Source organism: Procambarus clarkii, chromosome 50, assembly GCF_040958095.1.
Source record: "Procambarus clarkii isolate CNS0578487 chromosome 50, FALCON_Pclarkii_2.0, whole genome shotgun sequence".
NCBI classification, from domain to species: Eukaryota; Metazoa; Arthropoda; class Malacostraca; order Decapoda; family Cambaridae; genus Procambarus; species Procambarus clarkii.
The window spans coordinates 20364697-20385292 of record NC_091199.1 but is presented as its reverse complement, the minus strand read 5'-3'; the positions used below and the strand labels follow the sequence as shown (position 1 = coordinate 20385292).

General features: G+C 42.2%; 1 long non-coding RNA gene across 1 annotated transcript in view; it reads left to right on the top strand.

Annotated features, from left to right (window-relative positions):
- The window catches only part of LOC138351524 (uncharacterized), a 44184-nt gene that overhangs the window by 13543 nt on the left and 10045 nt on the right, over positions 1-20596 (top strand). The window contains exon 2 of the long non-coding RNA XR_011222485.1: positions 17454-17580. This is a non-coding gene — a long non-coding RNA (uncharacterized lncRNA). The remainder of the gene's footprint in view (positions 1-17453; positions 17581-20596) is intronic.

Genomic DNA, 20596 nt, shown 5'->3' with positions numbered 1-20596 from the left:
AGAGAGAGAGAGAGAGAGGTAGAGAGAGAGAGTGAGGTAGAGAGAGAGAGAGAGAGAGAGAGAGAGAGAGAGAGAGAGAGAGAGAGAGAGAGAGAGAGAGAGGTAGAGAGAGAGAGTGAGGGAGAGAGAGAGAGAGTGAGGGAGAGAGAGAGAGAGAGAGAGAGAGAGAGAGAGAGAGAGAGAGAGAGAGAGAGAGAGAGAGAGAGAGAGAGAGAGATTTGCGCAGTGTTTCCTTTCATCTAATGCCATGTTCATCTTGTAGCAAATCCTGTAGGTTCCTAAACCTAACCTAGCATACATAGCCTAACCTAACTAACCCTAACCTAACTTACCTAACCTAACTTAACTTAACCTAACTTAACTTAACCTAACCTAACCTAACTTAACACTAAGCTAACCTAACTTACCTAACATAACTTACCTATTCTAACTTTACTAAGCTAACCTAAACTAACTTACCTAATCTAACCTAACTTACCTAACTGAGCTTACATAACCTAACTAACCAAACCTAACCTAACTTACCTATCCTAACTTACCTAACCTAACCAAACTTACTATACCAAACCTATCTTAACCCAACCTAACTTACCTAACCTAACTTACCTAACCTAGCTTACCTACCCTAACTTACCTAACCTAGCTTACATAACCTAACCTAACTAACCAAACCTAACTTACCTATCCTAACTTCCCTAACCTAACCTAACCTAACTTACCTTACCTAGCTTACCTACCCTAACTTACCTAACCTATTTTAACCTAACCTAACTTACCTAACCTAACCTAACCTAACTTACCTTACCTAGCTTACCTACCCAAACTTACCTAACCTATCTTTACCTAACCTAACCTAACCTAACTTACCTAACCAAACCCTAGTGGGTTTGGGTAAAATATACAAAAGGAAGAAACAAAACTACATCTGAAAGGTTAGGATAAGGATAATATATTCAACAAATACGTCAAACACAATAAACAAATAAACTACTTCTGAAAGGTTAGGTTAAAAGGTTTGGGAATAAGAACAAATGATAACCAACATAATGAATACACTAAGATTAAGAAGGTTAGGTTAAGGGGGGAAAGAATAAGACTATTATTACAAACATAATAAATACAATTTATGAGCAACTTGATGAACTTTAACAAATAACCCTTGAAATGCAAAAATGACCATTTGAGAAATTAACCCTTGAAACGAGTAAATGCTTATATATAAAAAAATTCCTTTGAAATGCATAAACACCCAATCTTTAACAAATTACCCTTGAAATGCAAAAATGACCATTTGAGAAATTAACCCTTGAAATGAAGAAATTATTATGAGGCATTGATTGACAAAACACAAAAGACAAACATGAATAATTATGTAAGTTGGACTAGGTGAGTTAGGTTACGTTAGTTTGGGTAAGTTAGGTTTTGTACGTTAGGCTAAGTTAGGTAATTTACTTTAAGTTAGGATAGGTTGGGATAAGTTAGGATAGGTTAAGTTAGGTTAGGTAAGTTAGGTTAGGTTAGGTTAAGATAGGTTAGGTAAGTTAGGGTAGGTAAGCTAGGTAAGGTAAGTTAGGTTAGGTTAGGGAAGTTAGGATAGGTAAGTTAGGTTAGGTTAGGTTTGGTTAGTTAGGTTAGGTTATGTAAGCTCTGTTAGGTAAGTTAGGTTAGCTATGTTAGGTTAGGTTAGCTTAGTTGAGTTAGGATAGGTAAGTTAGGTTAGGTAAGTTAGGGTAGGTAAGCTAGGTTACCTTGAGGTTACCTTGAGGTGCTTCCGGGGCTTAGCGTCCCTATGGCCTGGTCGTCGACCAGGCCTCCTGGTTGCTGGACTGATCAACCAGGCTGTTGGACGCCGTTGATCAGGTATCCTTTGGAGGTGCTTATCCAGTTCTCTCTTGAACACTGTGAGGAGGATTGCCAGTTATGCCCCTTATGTGTAGCGGAAGTGTGTTGAACAGTCTCGGGCCTCTGATGTTCATGAGTTCTCTCTCAGAGTAGCTGTTACACCTCTGCTTTTCAACGGGGTTATTATGCACATCCTGCCATGTCTTCTGTTATCATGTGATGTTATTTCTTAGTGTGCAGGTTTGGGACCAGCCCCTCTAATATTTTCCACATGTAAATTATTATGTATCTCTCCCACCTGCACTCAAGGGAGTACAGATTTAGGCTCTTTAGTCGGTCCGAATAGTTTAGATGTTTTACTGAGTGGATTCTAGCAGTAAAGGATCTCTGCACGCTCTCCAGGTCAGCAATTTCTCCAGCTTTGAAAGGGGCTGTCATTGTGCAGCAGTACTCCACTCTAGAGAGCACAAGCGTTTTGAAAAGTATCATCATCGGTATAGCATCTCTAGTGTGAAAAGTTCTTGTTATCCAACCTGTCATTTTTCTTGCAGTTGTGACGGCTACTTTATTGTGTGCTTTAAAGGTAATGTCTTCCGACATGAGTACACCCAGATCCTTTACATTGCCTTTTCGTTCTATGTTATGATTTGCCTGAGTGTTGTACGTGGTTTCCGTTTTTATATTTTCATTTTTTCCATAGCGCATGAGCTGGAACTTATCTTCGTTAAACACCATATTACTTTCTGTAGCCCATAGAAAGACCTGATCTACATCTGACTGGAGGTTTGCAGTGTCCTCTATGTTGCCTACTCTCATGAAGATCCTAGTGTCATCTGCAAAGGATGATACAGTGCTATAGGTTGTGTTCTTGTCTATGTCCGATATGAGGATCAGAAAAAGTATTGGAGTGTTACGACCCGGATCCAGCGTCCGAGCCTGGAGCAGTGACAAACACGCCATCTGTGGGTCAGCTCCCGAAACCCCCGCCAAACGAACGACGACACCTAGTGAGGACAGCGTGTACTGGCCTCGAGGACCAGTTTCCAGTCTGGTTCAGCGCTCAACACCGCCGCTCCTGACCTCTGGTGAGGTGGTGCTCCGACGACAGCGCCATCTAGGGAGTGGATATGTCGGGCGTTTGTATCTGAGCCTGTGAGTGTGGTGTATTAGTGTCCCGGTTATTAATGACGTGTCTGCTTACAGAGCCAACCTGGGACCACTGTGTTGAAGGTGTAGTCAGTCTACCCGAGGCAGCCAGTCTCCATACTGTAAAGTTTGCTGCAGCTGTTGTGACGTCGTCCCCCCGGAAGAACACTGTGGTGTGTTAAGCCTGCCAGTGGAGTGGCAGTGGAAGGATTTACCCGGGACCGACGGTTGGAGACGATAGTCCACTGGGGTATTGAGGACAGGAGGGTGATTGGTGATATCACACGAGACTCCTGTCTAGGGCGTACCCCTTTTATCGCTCGTGGAGTGGCCGTACCAGCCTTGGTGGCTCAGTACCTGCCAGCAGACCTGCTGGACGTGTGGTTGACGGCCTCCACGACGGTGCCCCCAGTGGACCTGTGTTGTGGCTGACCTGTGGCCAGGGTAGACTCGGCGTTCTCAGAGGACACGTCTTGAGGCCACGAAGAAAGCACCGCGGACTCAGCACCTAGCTTCGAGGATCCATAGTCTCCAGCAGAAGACTACAGTGTTGATCCCCTTTGTAAAGTGTTAATACCCCTCCCCCTTGTGTACGTTTTACTTTTATATATTTAAATGGTGATGGTGAACATTATATTATATTAAGTTCTTAGCCTTCTTTCCCTACTCCCTTTAAGTTACTTGCGTCACGGATCTCATCCCTTGATAGCCACTACTGGCTTGGGAACGGATACCTATATCTTCCTCTAACAACATCAGAGCAAGAACCCCGTTGCGTCCCGAGAGGGCCGTAACATGGAGCAAGCACAGTACCCTGGGGGACTGAGCTCTTCACGGTTGATGGGCTGGATTTTATTTTAGGTTAGTTAAGTTAGGTTAGGTTAGGTAAGTTAGGTTAGGTAAGTTAGGGTAGGTAAGGTAGGTTAGGTATGTTAGGGTAGGTAAGTTAGGTTAGGTAAGTTAGGTTAGGTTAGGTAAGTTAGGTTAGGTTAAGATAGGTTAGGTAAGTTAGGTTAGGTTAGGGAAGTTAGGTTAGGTTAAGATAGGTTAGGTAAGTTAGGTTAGGTAAATTAGGTTAGGTTAAGATAGGTTAGGTAAGTTAGGAAAGGTAAGTTAAGTTATGTTAGGTTAGTTAAGTTAGGATAGGTAAGTTAGGTTAGCTTAGGTTATGTAGGCTAGGTTAGGTAAGTTAGGCTAGGTAAGCTAGGTTAGGTAAGTTAGGTTAGGTAAGTTAGGTTGGGTTAAGATAGGTTAGGTAAGGTAAGGTAGGTTAGGTTAAGTTAGGTTATGTTAGGTTAGTTTAGTTAGGATAGGTAAGTTAGGTTTGGTTAGCTAGGTTATGTAAGCTCAGTTAGGTAAGTTAGGTTAGGTTAGGTTAGCTTAGTTAAGTTAGGATAGGTAAGTTAGGTTAGGTAAGTTAGGTTAGGTTAAGTTAAGTTAGGTTAAGTTAAGTTAGGTTAGGTAAGTTAGGTTAGGGTTAGCTAGGTTAGGCTATGGGTAGGTTAGGGTAAGTTAGGTTTAGGAACGTTATGTTAGGTAAGTAACATTGGGTGGGGAGGATAGGTTAGGTACGTTTAAGCAGTGTTGTACAGAGAAAAGTTTTAAAGGTAAAGTGTCTAAGAAAATATATTTTAACAGAAGTGCAAGTTTGATATGAAAAGCTGAACTAGTTACATTTTGGAGAGAAATTTTATGCCTGAAGATGTGCTAGTGAACAACATTGATGTCTTAAAGTATAACTTGTTGGAAGAAGGAGAGTTTCTTTGATGAACGAAGGTGAGTTAGAGATCACCTTTGATGACTTAGAGAACAACTTTGATGAACGAAGATGTCTTAGAAAGCTTCTCTGATGAACGAAAGGTTACTTAGAAACTAACATATGATGACTCTGAGAATAACTTTTGATGTCTTAGAAAATATCTTTGATGAACAAAGATGCTTTGGAAAGTTTCTCTGATGAACGAAGGTGAGTCTGGGAATACCGTTGATGACTCTAAGATAAACTTTGATGACTTTGAGAACAAGTTTGATGACTGAGATTAATTTTTAATGTCTCTTGAAATAACTTTGATGACTGAGAATAACTTTGATGACTCTGAAAATACCTTTGATGACTCTAAGAATAACTTTTGGGTAGCTCTGAGAATAACTTTTGATGTCTTAGAATAACTTTTGATGTCTTAGAATAACTTTTGATGTCTTAGAATAACTTTAGATATCTCTGAGAATAACTTTGATGGACGAAGATGTCTTAGAAAGCACCTCTGACGAACGAAAGGATACTTAGCGAATAACTTTTATGATGTAGAGAACAACTTTGATGATCGAGATTAACTTTAGATGTCTCTGAGAATAAATTTGATGAACGAAGATATCTTACAAAGCAACTTTGATGTCTCGAAGAATAACTTTGATATCTCGAAGAGTACCTTTGGTGTGTTTGAGAGTGTCCTTGATGTCTTGAAGAGTGTCTTTGATGTCTCGAGAGGTGTCTTTGATGTCTTAAAGGATGTCTTTGATGTCTCTAAGGATGTGTTTGAGTGCAACTTTGATGTCTTTGAGTATGTCCTTGATGTCTCGAAGAGTGTCTTTGATGTCTCGAGAGGTGTCTTTGATGTCTTAAAGGATGTCTTTGATGTCTCTAAGGATGTCTTTGAGTGCAACTTTGATGACTTTGAGTAAGTCCTTGATGTCTCGAAGAGTGCCTTTGACTATATTTCTTACTTAACGACATATAACTTTAGTTACGAAAGTGCTGAAAAAGTTACATTTGACTATTTTTAGCGAAGTGAAAGGTTACTTTAGTTAAGAACAGTGTTGGAAAGTCGCTACACTTGACTATTTTCAGTTGAGAGAAGTGATATTTCAGTTAAGAAATGACAAGGAAACATGATGAAAGTGACTATTTTTAGTTGACTGACGAATACTTTTAGTTAAAAAACGAAAAAAGTCAATAACATGATGAACATGGCTTTTTCAGTTGATTGATGGATAATTTTAGTTAGGAAATGACAATGAAACATGATGAACACGGTTATTTTCTGTTGACTGGGGAATAAGTTTAGTTAAGAAATGATGAAAGTGATTATTTTTTAGTTGATTGACTATGGATAAAGTTAGTTATGAACAGTGTTGGAAAGTTTCCTTTGACAGTTTTATAGCTAAGAGAAAGGCCATTTTAGTTAAGAACGGTGTTGAACGAGGCTAATCCTGGCTAGTTTTAGTTGATTGGATAATAAGTTTAGTTGAGAAATGACGAAAGTGACTGTTTTTAGTTGATTGGCGAAAGATTTTAGTTAAGGAACGTTAAATAACATGTAAGGAAATGAACACAGAGAACATATGGGGAACATGGCAAAGAACACAGAGAACATATGGGGAACATGGCAAAGAACACAGAAAACATGTAAGAAAAGTTGATGAACATAGTGAACACGCTGGGAATATGAACTTACAGAGAACATGAAAACATGATAAGGAGAATAGGGAATACAAAGAATGAACAATGAACTTGTGAAGAACATAGATAATATGACAAAGAATGTAAAAACATGTAAGTGAAGGTGATAAACGAAGTGATCTTGTGAGGAACATGAACCTGTAGAAGAACAGTAATATTGACAAAGAACACAAAAATATGAAGACAGCATGAATATTGAGTATAAACGTTGTAAAGAGATCATGCGATGAAAATGAAAACATAGAAAATATGACTAGAATTTGTAGAGAACATCATGAGACTAAGAGAAAGATCACAGAAAAAATGGAGATACTTGTGAAAATATGAACTTAATGGGCTGTGAACATTTGAAGAACATGGAGTGAACACAGAAAACATGGATGAGAATATGAAGAACACAGTGAATATAGAGAAAATATGCAAATACAGTACGATTATTGAAGGTTTGGATAAGTTGGGGATGAGAAGGTAAGGGAGGGAAAGGGTAAGGTGAGATTTTGACCATGTGATTATTGCTTACTTGGGTAAACAAAAGATATTGAAGGTAAGGTGTTATATGACCGTGTGAATATTACATAGCTGAGTACAAAAGGGTATTAAAGGACTGGATGTCTACTTTCATAGACTGGAGAGGGACTTGACCTGAAAAAATTGGATGAACATGTAACTCAGCTGGAGGACAGGAATTGGAGCTCTGTTATTTGCTTTTTGATTGATTTGACAGGGGTCTAAAATGTAGTGAGGGTTTTAAATCTCAGGGGATTTGGACTGATAGTAGTGAATTTACAAGAGCGAACTTGGATAGAGGACAAGAGCTGGAGTTCAGTATCACTATTTTGTTTTTATTTACTTAGTTAGAAGTATGACGGGTTTAAATTTCAGGAAAATTGATGGGTTATTAACGAAGATAGGTGAATAAACTAAGGCTGACGACAAGAGCTGGAGCTCGGTAACAGACTTGATCTTATTTACTGTGTCTGAAATACAGAGGGTATAAGTTTCAGGGAAATTTATTAGGTATTAACAAAGATACGAGACAGAGCTAAGGCGGAGGACAAGAGCTTGAGTTCGGTAATTGGTAGGATCTTATTTACTACATGTGAAATATGACTTTAAAATTTCAGGGGGATTGGACTGTTAGTATTGAATATATGATGGGACACCAAGGTGGGGGATAGGAGCTAGAACTTGATAATTGATAGGATCTTATTTAATACATCTGAAATATGACTGATTAAATGGGCTAAAATTGGGCTAATAGTAGCGAAAATGCTGTCTCTGTCAAATTTGGTTCTTCAATTGGACTCTGATTAAATTTGGTCGTAAACTGGTCTCTGTCTAATTTTCAGGCACAAACTGGACTCTTCCTAATTTTTTGGTCATTACTGGACTCTGATTTTTTTCGGTATAAAATGGTCTCTGATGAAAATTGGTCTGAAAATGGACTCTGAAGAATTTTCGATATAAACTGCACTCTTGACTAATTTTCATAGACTACAGGTCTCTGAATATTTTTGGGCCCAAAGTGGACTCTGACGAATTTTTGGTATAAAATGGTCTCTGATGAAAATTGGTTTGAAAATGGACTCTGACGAATTTTGCTAACAAAGTGGACTCCGACTAATTTTCATAGATTACAGGACTCTGAATATTTACGGGCACAAACTGGACTCTGAATATTTTCCGGCACAAACTGGACTCTGAAAAATTTCTGTCTACAACTGGACTCTGGTGAAATTTGAGCTTAACAAGAACTCTGATTTTCTGAGTTTTCTGATTGAACGATTTTCTGACTACAACTGGACTCTGATTATTTTCAGGGATAAACTGGACTCTGATGAATTTTCAGTCTTTACAGGTGCAACAGCCGTAAATGCATATAACAACAAAAATTTACTGTTAAGATGTCTGTTTTCCTTATTCTCAATAATACGAAAGCTAACTTTGCTCTGACTTTTATAACAAACTTCTATGAAATTATTTTCTCATAAGAACTCTTAACAAAACTTCTCTGAACATATTCTCAGAAAATAGTATTTGAAAAATACGCAGTTTTGAAAACAGGCAAAATTTATCCGTAGAGTTTACCTAGAAACTGTGTGACTCAAACACTATTTTTTCTTAATTTTTCCTATAAGATTTTCCTACTTATTTTCCTCATAAGAACTCTTAACAAACTTCTAAACTCTCACAAATTATTTTACTCGTAAGAACTCTTAAAAAACTTCTAAGATTGCTTTATTTGAAAATAGTCAATGAAAAATCTGCGATTGAAAACAAACAAAAATAACCCATAGAGTTTCCCTGGAAATGCTCTGACACAAACACGATATTTCTAAATTTACCTTTAAATCCTGTGCCACAAACACAATATTTCCCCGCGACAAAATATAGTGTTTACGGGGTCATCCCTACAACTACGGAGGACTATATTACCCTCTGTGACAGAGATGGAGGGCTATATTACCGTCTGTGACAGAGACGGAGGGCTATATTACCGTCTGTGACAGAGACGGAGGGCTATATTACCCTCTGTGACAGAGACGGAGGACTATATTACCCTCTGTGACAGAGACGGAGGGCTATATTACCGTCTGTGACAGAGACGGAGGGCTATATTACCCTCTGTGACAGAGGATGGAGGGCTATACTACCCTCTGTGACAGGGACGGATAGCTATATTACCATCTGTGACCGAAACGGTCAGCTGCATTACCTTATGTGACAGGGACGGAACGCTATATTACCCTCTGTGACTGAGATAAAGGGCTATATTACCTTCTGTGACAGGGACGGAGGAGTATATTACAATCTGTGATAGAGACGGAGGACTATATTACCTTCTATGATAGAGACGGAGGGCTATATTTCGTCTGTGACATTGACGGAGGGCTATATTATATTCTATGAATGGGACGGAGGGCTATATTGCTATCTGATATAGGGAAGGGGAGCTATATTACCTTCTGTGATGGGACGGATGACTATATTACCGTCTGTGACAGGGACAGAGGGCTATATTACCATCTGTGACAGGGACGGAGGACTATATTACCCTATGTGACATGGACCGAGAGCAATATTACCATTTGTGACAGGGACGGAGGGTTATATTACCTTCTGTGATGGGGATGGAAGAATATTTTACCATCTGTGACCGAGACGGAGGGCTATATTACCATCTGTGACAGGGACGGTCAGCTATATTACCCTTTGTAACACGGACAGAGCGCTATATTACCTTCTGTGAAAGGGACGGAGAGGCTATGTTACCATCTGTGATGGGGATGGAGGGTTATATTACCCTCTTTGACTGGGACGGAGGACTATATTACAATCTGTGACAGGGACGGAGAACTATATTACCATCTGTGACGGACGGAGAGCTATATTACCATCTGTGACAGGGACAGTGGACTATATTACCTTTTGTGACAGGGATGGTGGACTATATTACCATAGGATACAGCGACGGAGGACTATATTACCATCTGTGACAGGGCCGGTGAACTATATTACCATCTGTGAAATGGACTTGGGGCTATATTACCATCTGTGACAGGGACGGAGGGCTATATTACCGTCTGTGACATGGACGGAGGACTATATTACAACATCTGTGACAGGGCCGGAGGGCTATATTACCATCTGTGACAGGGACGGAGGATTATATTACCATCTGTGATTGGGACGGTGGGGTATATTTCCATCTGTGACAGGGACGGAGAGCTATATTACCATTTGTGACAGGGACGGTGGACTATATTACCATCTGTGACAGTGGACTATATTACGTCTGTGATAGAGATGGAGGGCAATATTATCATCTGTGATTGGGACGTAGGGCTATATTAACATTTGTGATGGGGAAGAAGGGCTATATTACCATCTGTGACAGTGACAGAGAGCTATAATACCGTCTGTGGCAGAAACGGAGGGCTATATTTCCCTCTGTGATAGGCAAGGAGGGCTATATTACCATCTGTGATAGAAACGGAGGGCTATATTACCATCTGTGAAAGAGAAGGAAGGCTTTATTACCATCTGTGACAGGGGCGGAGGGCTATATTACACTCTTTGACAGTGGAGGGAAGGTTATATTACCCTCTGTGACAGGGACTGAGGGCTATATTACAATCTGTGATAAGAACGAAGGGCTATAATACCATCTGTGACCGGGACGGAGGGTTACATTACCCTCTGTGACAAGGACGGAGGACTATATTACCATCTGTGACAGGAACGGTCAGCTATTTTACATTTTGTGACAGGGAGGGACACTATATTTCCTTCTGTGATAGGGACGGAGGGTTATAATATCATCTGTGACAAGGACGGAGGGCTATATCACCCTCTGTGACTGGGACAGAGGGCTATATTACCATCTGTGACAGGGACGTAGGGCTATATTACCATCTCTGACAAGGACGGAGGGCTATATTACAATCTGTGATGGGGACGGACGGCTATATTACCATCTGTGACAGGGACGAAGAGATATATTACCATCTGTGACAGAGACGGAGGGCTATATTACCATCTGTGACAGGGACGTAGGACTATATTACCATCTGTGACAGGCACGGAGAGCTATATTACCATCTGTGACAGGGACGGAGGGCAATATTACCATCTGTGACAGGGACGGGGGACTATATTACCATCTGTGATGGAGACGGAGGGATATATTACCATCTGTGAAAGGGACAGAGGGCAATATTACCTTCTATAAAGGGACGGTGGGCTATAATAACATTTGTGACAGGGACGGACGGTTATATTACCATCTGTGACTTAGACCGAGTGTTATATTACCTCTGTGACAGGGACGGAGGGCTATATTACCATCTGTGATGGAGACGGAGGGCTATATTACCATCTGTGATAGGGACGGAGGGCTATATTACCATCTGTGACAGGGACGGAGGGCTATATTTCCATCTGTGATGGAGACGGGGGACTATATTACCATCTGTGATGGAGACGGAGGGCTATATTACCATCTGTGATAGGGACGGAGGGCAATATTACCATCTGTGACAGGGACGGAGGGCTATATTTCCATCTGTGATGGGGATGGATGATTATATTACCGTCTGTGACAGGGACGGAGGGCTATATTACCCTCTGTGACAGGGACGGAGGACTATATTAACATCTATGACAGGGACGGAGGGCTATATTAACATTTGTGATTGGGACGGAGGACTATATTATTATCTTTGAAAGAGACTCACTGCTATATTTCTATCTGTGACAGGGACGGAGGACTAGATTACCATCTGTGACAGGGACGGAGGGCAATATTACCATCTGTGACAGGGACGGAGGGCTATATTAACATATGTGTTGGTGAAGAAGGGCTATATTATCATCTGTGACATGGAACAGAGGGCTATATTACCATCTGAGACAGGGACGGAGGGCTATATTACCCTATGTGACAGGGACGGAGAGCTATATTATCCTCTGTGACATGGATGGAGGGCTATATTACCATTTGTGACAGGGAAGGAGGGCTATATTACCATCTGTGACAGGAACGAAGGGATATATTACCATCTGTGACAGGGACGGAGGGTTATATTACCCTTTGTGATAAGGACGGAGGACTATATTACCATCTGTGACAGTAATGATCAGCTATATTACCCTTTGTGACAGGGACGGATCGCTATATTACCTTCTGTGATAGGGAAGGAGGGCTATATTACCATCTGTGATGGTAACGGAGGGATATATTACCCTCTGTGACGTGGACGGAGGGCTATATTACCCTCTGTGACTGGGACGGAGGGCTATATTACCCTCTGTGACTGGGCCGGAGGGCTATATTACCATCTAACAGGGACGAAGGGCTATATTACCCTCTGTGACAGAGACGGAGGATTATATTACCATCTGTGACAGTGATGGAGGACTATATTACCATCTGTGACAGGGACGGTGGATTATATTACCATCTGTGATAGGGACGAATGGCTATATTTTGATCTGTTACAGGAACAGAGAGCTATATTACCATCTGTGAAAAAGACGGATGACTATATTACCATCTGTGACAGGGACGGTGGACTATATTACCATCTGTGACAAGGACGGTGGACTATATTACCATCTTTGACAGGGACGGTGGACTATATTACCATCTGTGACAGGGACGGAGGACTATATTACCATCTGTGACAGGGACTGAGGGGTATATTACCATCTGTGACAGGGACGGAGTTCTATATTACCATCTGTGACAGGGTAGGAGGGCTTTATTACCATCTGTGACAGGGTAGGAGGGCTTTATTACCATCTGTGACAGGAACGGAGGGCTATATTACCATCTGTGACAGGGACGGAGTTCTATATTACTATCTGTGACAGGGGCGGAGGGCTATATTTCCATCTGTGACAGGGACGGAGTGCTATATTACCTCTGTGACAGGCACGGAGGACTATATTACCATCTGTGACAGGGACGGAGTGCTATATTACCTCTGTGACAGGGACGGAGTTCTATATTACCATCTGTGACAGGTAAGGAGGACTATATTACCCTCTGTGACAGTGACGGAGGACTATATTACCGTCTGTGACAGGGACGGAGGGCTATATTACCCTTTGTGACAGACACGGAGGGCTGTTTTACCATCTGTGACAGGGACGAAGGGCTATATTACCATCTATGAAAGGGACGGAGGACTATATTACCATCTGTGACAGCGACGGAGGGCTGTATTACAATCTGTGACAGAACTACTAAACTCAACTAATGAGGTGGTAGAGGTACTTGGAATTAAGGTAGAGAAACTAAACCTAATTATTTTCCTAATATATAAACCGCCAGATACAACGTTTGAGGAATTCACAGAGCAGATGCACAAAATAGAGAACATACTTGATAACCTAGCAAACCCAGCTCCAGATATTATCTTCCTTGGAGATTTCAATTTACCAAGTTTAAGATGGAGAATGGCAAACACAAATATCATAGCAGGGAATGACCCGGGAAATAACCAACCACAGGTCAGAGAACTTTTGAGATTGGGTGACAAATCTCGCTCAATCAACAGATTACAAAACCAACTAGGAACGAAAGCACACTAGACTTGTTATTCACAAACAATGATGAACTAATCAGAGACATAACAATCTCAGATACTTCATACTCAGACCATAAGCTCATTGAAGTGCGAACTAGCATAAATAACGGTAGTAGGTCTAAGAGACCCAACAAGAGAGAAGGAATATTCAATCAATTCAATTTCATCAATAAGAGGGTTGACTGGGAAAAAATAATTGTAGACCTTGCAACCATTCAATGGGAGACGGTCTTAAGCGACAAAACTCCCACACAGGGAATAGCTCAACTGACAGCTGAAGCTTACAAGGTCTGCTTGAAGCACGTGCCTATGAGGAGAGGCAGAAAGAGGACCACTCTAGAAAGAGAATGCAGACGACTGTACAGAAGGAAAAAAATAACGGAAATGCTTCGGCAGACACAACTATCACAAGCAAGGAAAATAAGCCTAAGCAGGGAGATCGAAAAAATAGAACAAACGTTGAAGCGATCATATGAGTCTGAGGAAATGGAATTGGAACAGAAAACTATACTAGAGATAAGGAAAAATCCGAAATATTTTTTCTCATACGCAAAATCCAAATCCAAAACCTCGACCAGTATTGGACCGTTAATTACAAATGATGGTACGTTCACAGAGAACAACAAAGAGATAAGTGAAATTCTAAGAAGTCAGTATGAGGCTATGTTTAGCACACCAATAAACAACATGAAAGTTGATGACCCAGACAGCTTCTTTATGAATGACATTCAAGCTGCAGATAATATAACGGATATTACCACAAACTCGGAAGACTTTGAAAGAGAAATTCTGTTGCACTCAGCTCCTATGCCTGACACATGGAATTCAATATTCATAAAGAAATGTAAAGTACCAGTAGCGAGAGCACTCAGCATAATATGGAGAAAGAACCTGGATACAGGGGAGATACCAGCAGCACTTAAATCTGCAGATATAGCTCCGTTGCACATGGGGGGGGGGGGGTGGGAGTAAAGCCTTGGCAAAAAATTATAGGCCAGTTGCACTAACAACACACATAATAAAAGTGTTTGAAAGAGTGATTAGGAATCAAATTTCTAGTTTTATGGAAAACAATGAATTGCACAATCCAGAACAACATGGATTTAGAGCGGGAAGATCCTGTCTGTCACAGTTACTCAACCACTATGACAAAATCACAAAAGCCCTAGAAGAAAAGCAAAATGCAGATGTTGTATACACAGACTTAGCAAAGGTGTTCGACAAATGTTACCATGGGGTGATAGCTCACAAAATGAGGTCAATGGGAATAACTGGAAAAGTAGGACGCTGGATACTCAATTTCCTGTCGAACAGAACACAAAGAGTAACAGTCAATCAGATAAAATCGAGTCCAAGCGATGTTAAAAGCTCTGTACCTAAAGGTACAGTCCTTGCACCGCTACTGTTCCTTATTCTCATATCTGATATAGACAAAAATACACGTCACAGCTTCGTGTCGTCCTTTGCAGATGACACAAAAATCAGCATGAAAATTACTTCTGCTGAAGACATTGAAAAACTACAAGCAGATGTCAACAAAGTTTTCGATTGGGCAGCAGAAAATAACATGATGTTTAACAGTGATAAATTTCAGGTACTCAGGTACGGCAAAAATGAGGATCTGAAACATAATACAGAGTACAAAACACAATCGAATCTTCCCATAGTAGAAAAACAGCATGTCAAGGATTTGGGAATAATGATGTCCGACGATCTAACGTTTAGGGAGCATAACCAAGCAAATATCGCGTCAGCCAGAAAAATTATCGGATGGATTACGAGAACTTTCAAATCCAGGGATCCCATCACAATGGTGGTACTCTTCAAGTCACTTGTGTTGTCCCGTCTCGAGTACTGCTCAGCACTCACTTCCCCCTTCAGAGCAGGAGAGATTGCTGAAATTGAGGGAATACAGAGAACATATATGGCACGCATAGACGAGATAAAACACCTAAATTATTGGGATCGTCTCAAAGCTCTCCAAATGTACTCTCTATAAAGGAGACGAGAGAGATACCAAATAATATACACATGGAAAATACTGGAGGGCCAGGTCCCAAATCTACACAGTAAAATAACAACGTACTGGAGTGAACGATAAGAAAGAAAATGCAAGATTGAACCAGTGAAGAGCAGAGGTGCCATAGGCACAATCAGAGAGCACTGTATACACATCAAAGGTCCGCGGTTGTTCAACGTCCTCCCAGCGACTATAAGAAATATTGCCGGAAGAACCGTGGACATCTTCAAGTGAAAACTGGACTGTTTTCTAAGATACGTTCCGGATCAGCCGGGCTGTGGTGGGTATGTGGCCCTGGGGGCCGCTCCAAGCAACAGCCTGATGGACCAAACTCTCACAAGTCGAGTCTAGCCTCGGGCCGGGCTTGGGGAGTAGAAGAACTCCCAGAACCCCATCAAGCAGGGACGGAGGACTATATTACCACCTGTGACAGGAACGGTCAACTATATTACCCTTTGTGACAGGAATGGAGCGCTATATTACCCTCTGTGATGGGGACGAAGGGCTATATCACCATCTGTGACAGGGATGGAGGACTATATTACCATCTGTGACAGGGAAGGTGGACTGTATTACCATCTGTGACAGGGACGGAGGACTATATTACCATCTGTGACAGGAACGGTCAACTATATTACCCTTTGTGACAGGAATGGAGCACAATATTACCCTCTGTGATGGGGACGAAGGGCTATATCACCATCTGTGACAGGGATGGAGGACTATATTACCATCTGTGACAGGGAAGGAGGACTGTATTACCATCTGTGACAGGGACGGAGGACTATATTACCATCTGTGACAGGGGATGGAGGGCTATATTACCCTCTGTGACAGGGACGGAGGGCTATATTACAATCTGTGACAGGGACGGAGGGCTATATTACAATCTGTGACAGGGACGGAGGGCTATATTACAATCTGTGACAGGGACGGAGGGCTATATTACAATCTGTGACAGGGACGGAGGGCTATATTACAATCTGTGACTGGGACGGATGGCTATATTACCATCTGTAACAGGGACGGAGACCTATATTACCATCTGTGACAGGGACGGAGGCCTACATTACCATCTGTGACTGGGACGGAGGATTATATTTCCATCTGTGACAGGGACGGAGGGCTATATTACCATCTTTGACAGGGACGGAGGGCTGTATTACCATCTGTGACAGTGACAGAGGGCTATATTACCATTTGTGACAGGGACGGAGGTCTATATTACCATCTGTGACAGGGACGGAGGGCTATATTACCATCTGTAACAGGGACGGAGGGCTATCTTACCATCTGTGACAGGGACGGAGGGCTATATTACCATCTGTGAGAGGGACGGAGGGCTATATTACCATCTGTGGGAGGGACGGGAGGCTTTATTACCATCTGTGACAGTGACGGAGGACTATATTACCATCTGTGACAGTGACGGAGGACTATATTACCATCTGTGACAGGGACGGAGGACTATATTACCATCTGTGACAGTGATGGAGGGCTATGTTACCATCTGTGACAGGGACGGAAGGCTATATTACCATTTGTGACAAGCACGGAGGGCTATATTACCATTTGTGACAGGGACGGAGGGCTATATTACCATCTGTGACAGGGACGGAGGACTATATTACCATCTGAGACAGGGACGGAGGACTATATTACCATCTGCGACAGGGACGGAGGACTATATTACCATCTGTGACAGGGACGGAGGGCTATATTACCATCTGTGACAGGGACGGAGGACTATATTACCATCTGTGACAGGGACGGAGGGCTATATTACCATCTGTGACAGGGACAGAGGACTATATTACCATCTGTGACAGGGACGGAGGGCTATATTACCACCTGTGACAGGGACGGAAGGCTATATTACCATCTGTGACAGGGACGGAGGCGGTGCACCAGCTGACGCAGCCCTCGCCCCAGACAGTGCGTCTGGCCGCCACCAACATGGAGGATGATCACCGCTGGGCGGTCTGGTCCACCTTCAGCGTCGCCAGCGAGAGTACCGGGTGAGTCTTGCTCCTTCCCTCTGTTGTTACTGTTGCTGCTGCTGTTACTGTTGCTGCTGGTGTTACTGTTGCTGCTGTTGTTATTGTTGCTGCTGGTGTTACTGTTGCTGCTGCTGTTGTTACTGTTGCTGCTGTTGTTATTGTTGCTGCTGCTGTTGTTACTGTTGCTGCTGTTGTTATTGTTGCTGCTGTTGTTGTTACTGTTGCTGCTGTTGTTACTGTTGCTGCTGTTGATACTGTTGCTGCTGCTGTTGTTATTGTTACTGCTGGTGTTACTGTTGCTGCTGCTGTTGATACTGTTGCTACTGTTGTTACTGTTGCTGCTGTTGTTATTGTTGCTGCTGCTGTTGTTATTGTTGCTGCTGCTGTTGTTACTGTTTCTGCTGTTGTTACTGTTGCTGCTGCTGTTGTTACTGTTGCTGCTGCTGTTGTTATTGTTGCTGCAGTTGTTACTGTTGCTACTCTTGCTGCTGTTGTTGTTACTGTTGCTGCTGTTGTTACTGTTGGTGCTGTTGTTACTGTAGCTGGTGTTGTTACTGTTGCTGGTGTTGTTACTGTTGCTGCTTCTGTTACTGTTGCTGCTGTTGTTACTGTTGCTGATGTTGTTACTGTTGGTGCTGCTGTTGTTACTGTAGCTGGTGTTGTTACTGTTGCTGCTATTGTTACTGTTGCTGTTGTTGTTACTGTTGCTGCTGTTGTTACTGTTGCTGCTGTTGTTACTGTTGCTTCTGCTGTTGTTACTGTTGCTTCTGCTGTTGTTACTGTTGCTGCTGTTGCTACTGTAGCTGGTGTTGTTACTGTTGCTGGTGTTGTTACTGTTGCTGCTGTTGTTACAGTTGCTGCTGTTGCTGTTGTTGTTACTGTTGCTGCTGTTGTTACTATTGCTGCTGCTGTTGTTACTGTTGCTACTGTTGTTACGATAGGTAGTGTTGTTACTGTTGCTGCTGTTGTTACTGTTGCTGCTTTTGTTATTGTTGCTGCTGTTGTTACTGTTGCTACTGTTGTTACTATTGCTGCTGTTGTTACTGTTGCTGCGGTATTAACTGTTGTTGCTGTATTTACTGTTGGTGGTGCTGTTGGTACTGTTGCTGCTCGTGTTGTTACTGTTGCTGCTGTTGTTACTGTTGCTGCTGTATTTACTGTTGGTGGTGCTGTTGGTACTGTTGCTGCTGTTAGTGGTGCTGCTGTATTTACTGTTGGTGGTGCTATTGGTACTGTTGCTGCTGTTACTGTTGCTGCTGCTGTTGTTACTGTTGCTGCTGTTGTTGTTACTGTTGCTGCTGCTGATGTTACTGCGGATGCTGCTGTTGTTGCTGTTGCTGCTGTTGCTGTTGTTAATATTGCTGGAGCTGCTGTTGTTACTGTTGCTGCTCTTGTTACTGTTGCTGCTGTTCTTACTGTTGGTACTGTTCGTGGAGCTGCCGTTGCTACAGTTGTTGGGACTGCGGTTTTTGTTACTGTTTCTCTCGTGCTGTTGTTTTTGTTAGTACTGTTGTTACTGTTGCTTCTGTTGTTACTTCTGTGGTTCTTCTGTTGTTAATGTTTGTGGTGCTGCTTTTGATACTGTTTTGGTGCTGCTGTTGTTACTGTTGCTGGTGCTGCAGCGTTGTTTTTTTCTTTCTGTTTGCTATTGGTGGTCCTGTTGTTGTTACTGTTGCTGGTGCTGCTGTTAATACTATTGTTGTTGCTGCTGTTGTTGCTGGTGCTGTTCTGCTACTGTTGCTGGTGCTGCTGCTGTTACTCTTTCTGGTGTTGCTATATTTTGCTGCTGTTACTGACACTGTTGTTGTTATTGTTGCTGCTGTTGTTACTGTTGCTGGTGCTGCATTTGGTGCTGCTGTTGTTACTATTGCTGGTGCTGCATTTGGTGCATCTGTTGTTACTGTTGCTTGTGCTGCTGTTAATACTGTTGCTGCTGTTGTTACTGTTGGTAGTGCTGCTGTTGATACTGTTGATGCTGTTGTTACTGTTCGTGTTACTGCTGTTGTTACTGTTGTTGTTACTGTTTTTGCTGTTGTTACTGTTGGTTGTGCTGCTTTTGTTACTGATGATGTTGTTACTGTTGTTGATGCTGCTTTTGTTACCATTGTTGGTACTGCTGCTGTTGTTGTTACTGTTGCTAGTGCTGCTGTTGTAAATATTGCTGGTGCTGTTGTTATTGTTGCTGTTTTTGTTACTGGTGCTGCTGTGGTTACTGTTGGTGATGCTACTCTTGTTCGTGCTGCTGCCGTTGTTACTGTTGCTGCTGTTGTTGTTACTGTCCCTGCTGTTGTTACTGTTGCTTCTGGTGTTACTGTTGCTGGTGATGGTGCTGGTGCTACTGTTGCTGCTGTGTTTACTGCTGCTGATGCTGCTGTTTTGATTGTAGTTGTTACTTCTGCTGTTGTTACTGTAGCTGCTGCTGTTGATACTGTTGCTACTGTCGTTACTGTTGCTGCTGTTGTTACTGTTGCTGCTGTTGTTACTGTTGCTGGTGCTGCAGTTGGTACTGTTGTTGGTGCTGCTGTTGTTTCTGTTGTTGGTGCTCCTGTTGTTACTGTTGCTGGTGTTGCTGTTGTTACTGTTGCTGGTGCTGCAGTTGGTACTGCTGTTGTTACTGTTGCTGTGGCTGCTGTTGCTACTGTTGCTGGTGCTGCAGTTGGTACTGTAGTTGGTGCTGCTGTTGTTACTGTTGCTGGTGCGGCTGTTGTTACTGTTGCTGGGACTGCTGTTGTTACTGATGCTGGTGCTGCTGCTGCTACTGTTGCTGGTGCTACTCTTGGTACTTTTTCTGGTGTTACTGTTTTTACTCTTTCTGGTGCTGCTGTTGTTATGGTTGCTGGTGCAGCTGTTGTTACTGTTGGTGGCACTGCTGTTGTGTCTGTTGTTGTTGGTGCTGTTGTTATTGTTGTTACTGTTGTTATTGTTGCTGGTCGTGTTACTGTTGATGGTGCTGCTGTTGTTACTTTTGCTGCTGTAATTACTGTTGTTGCTATTGTTATTGTTCCTGCTGTTGTTATTATTGCTGCTGTTAATA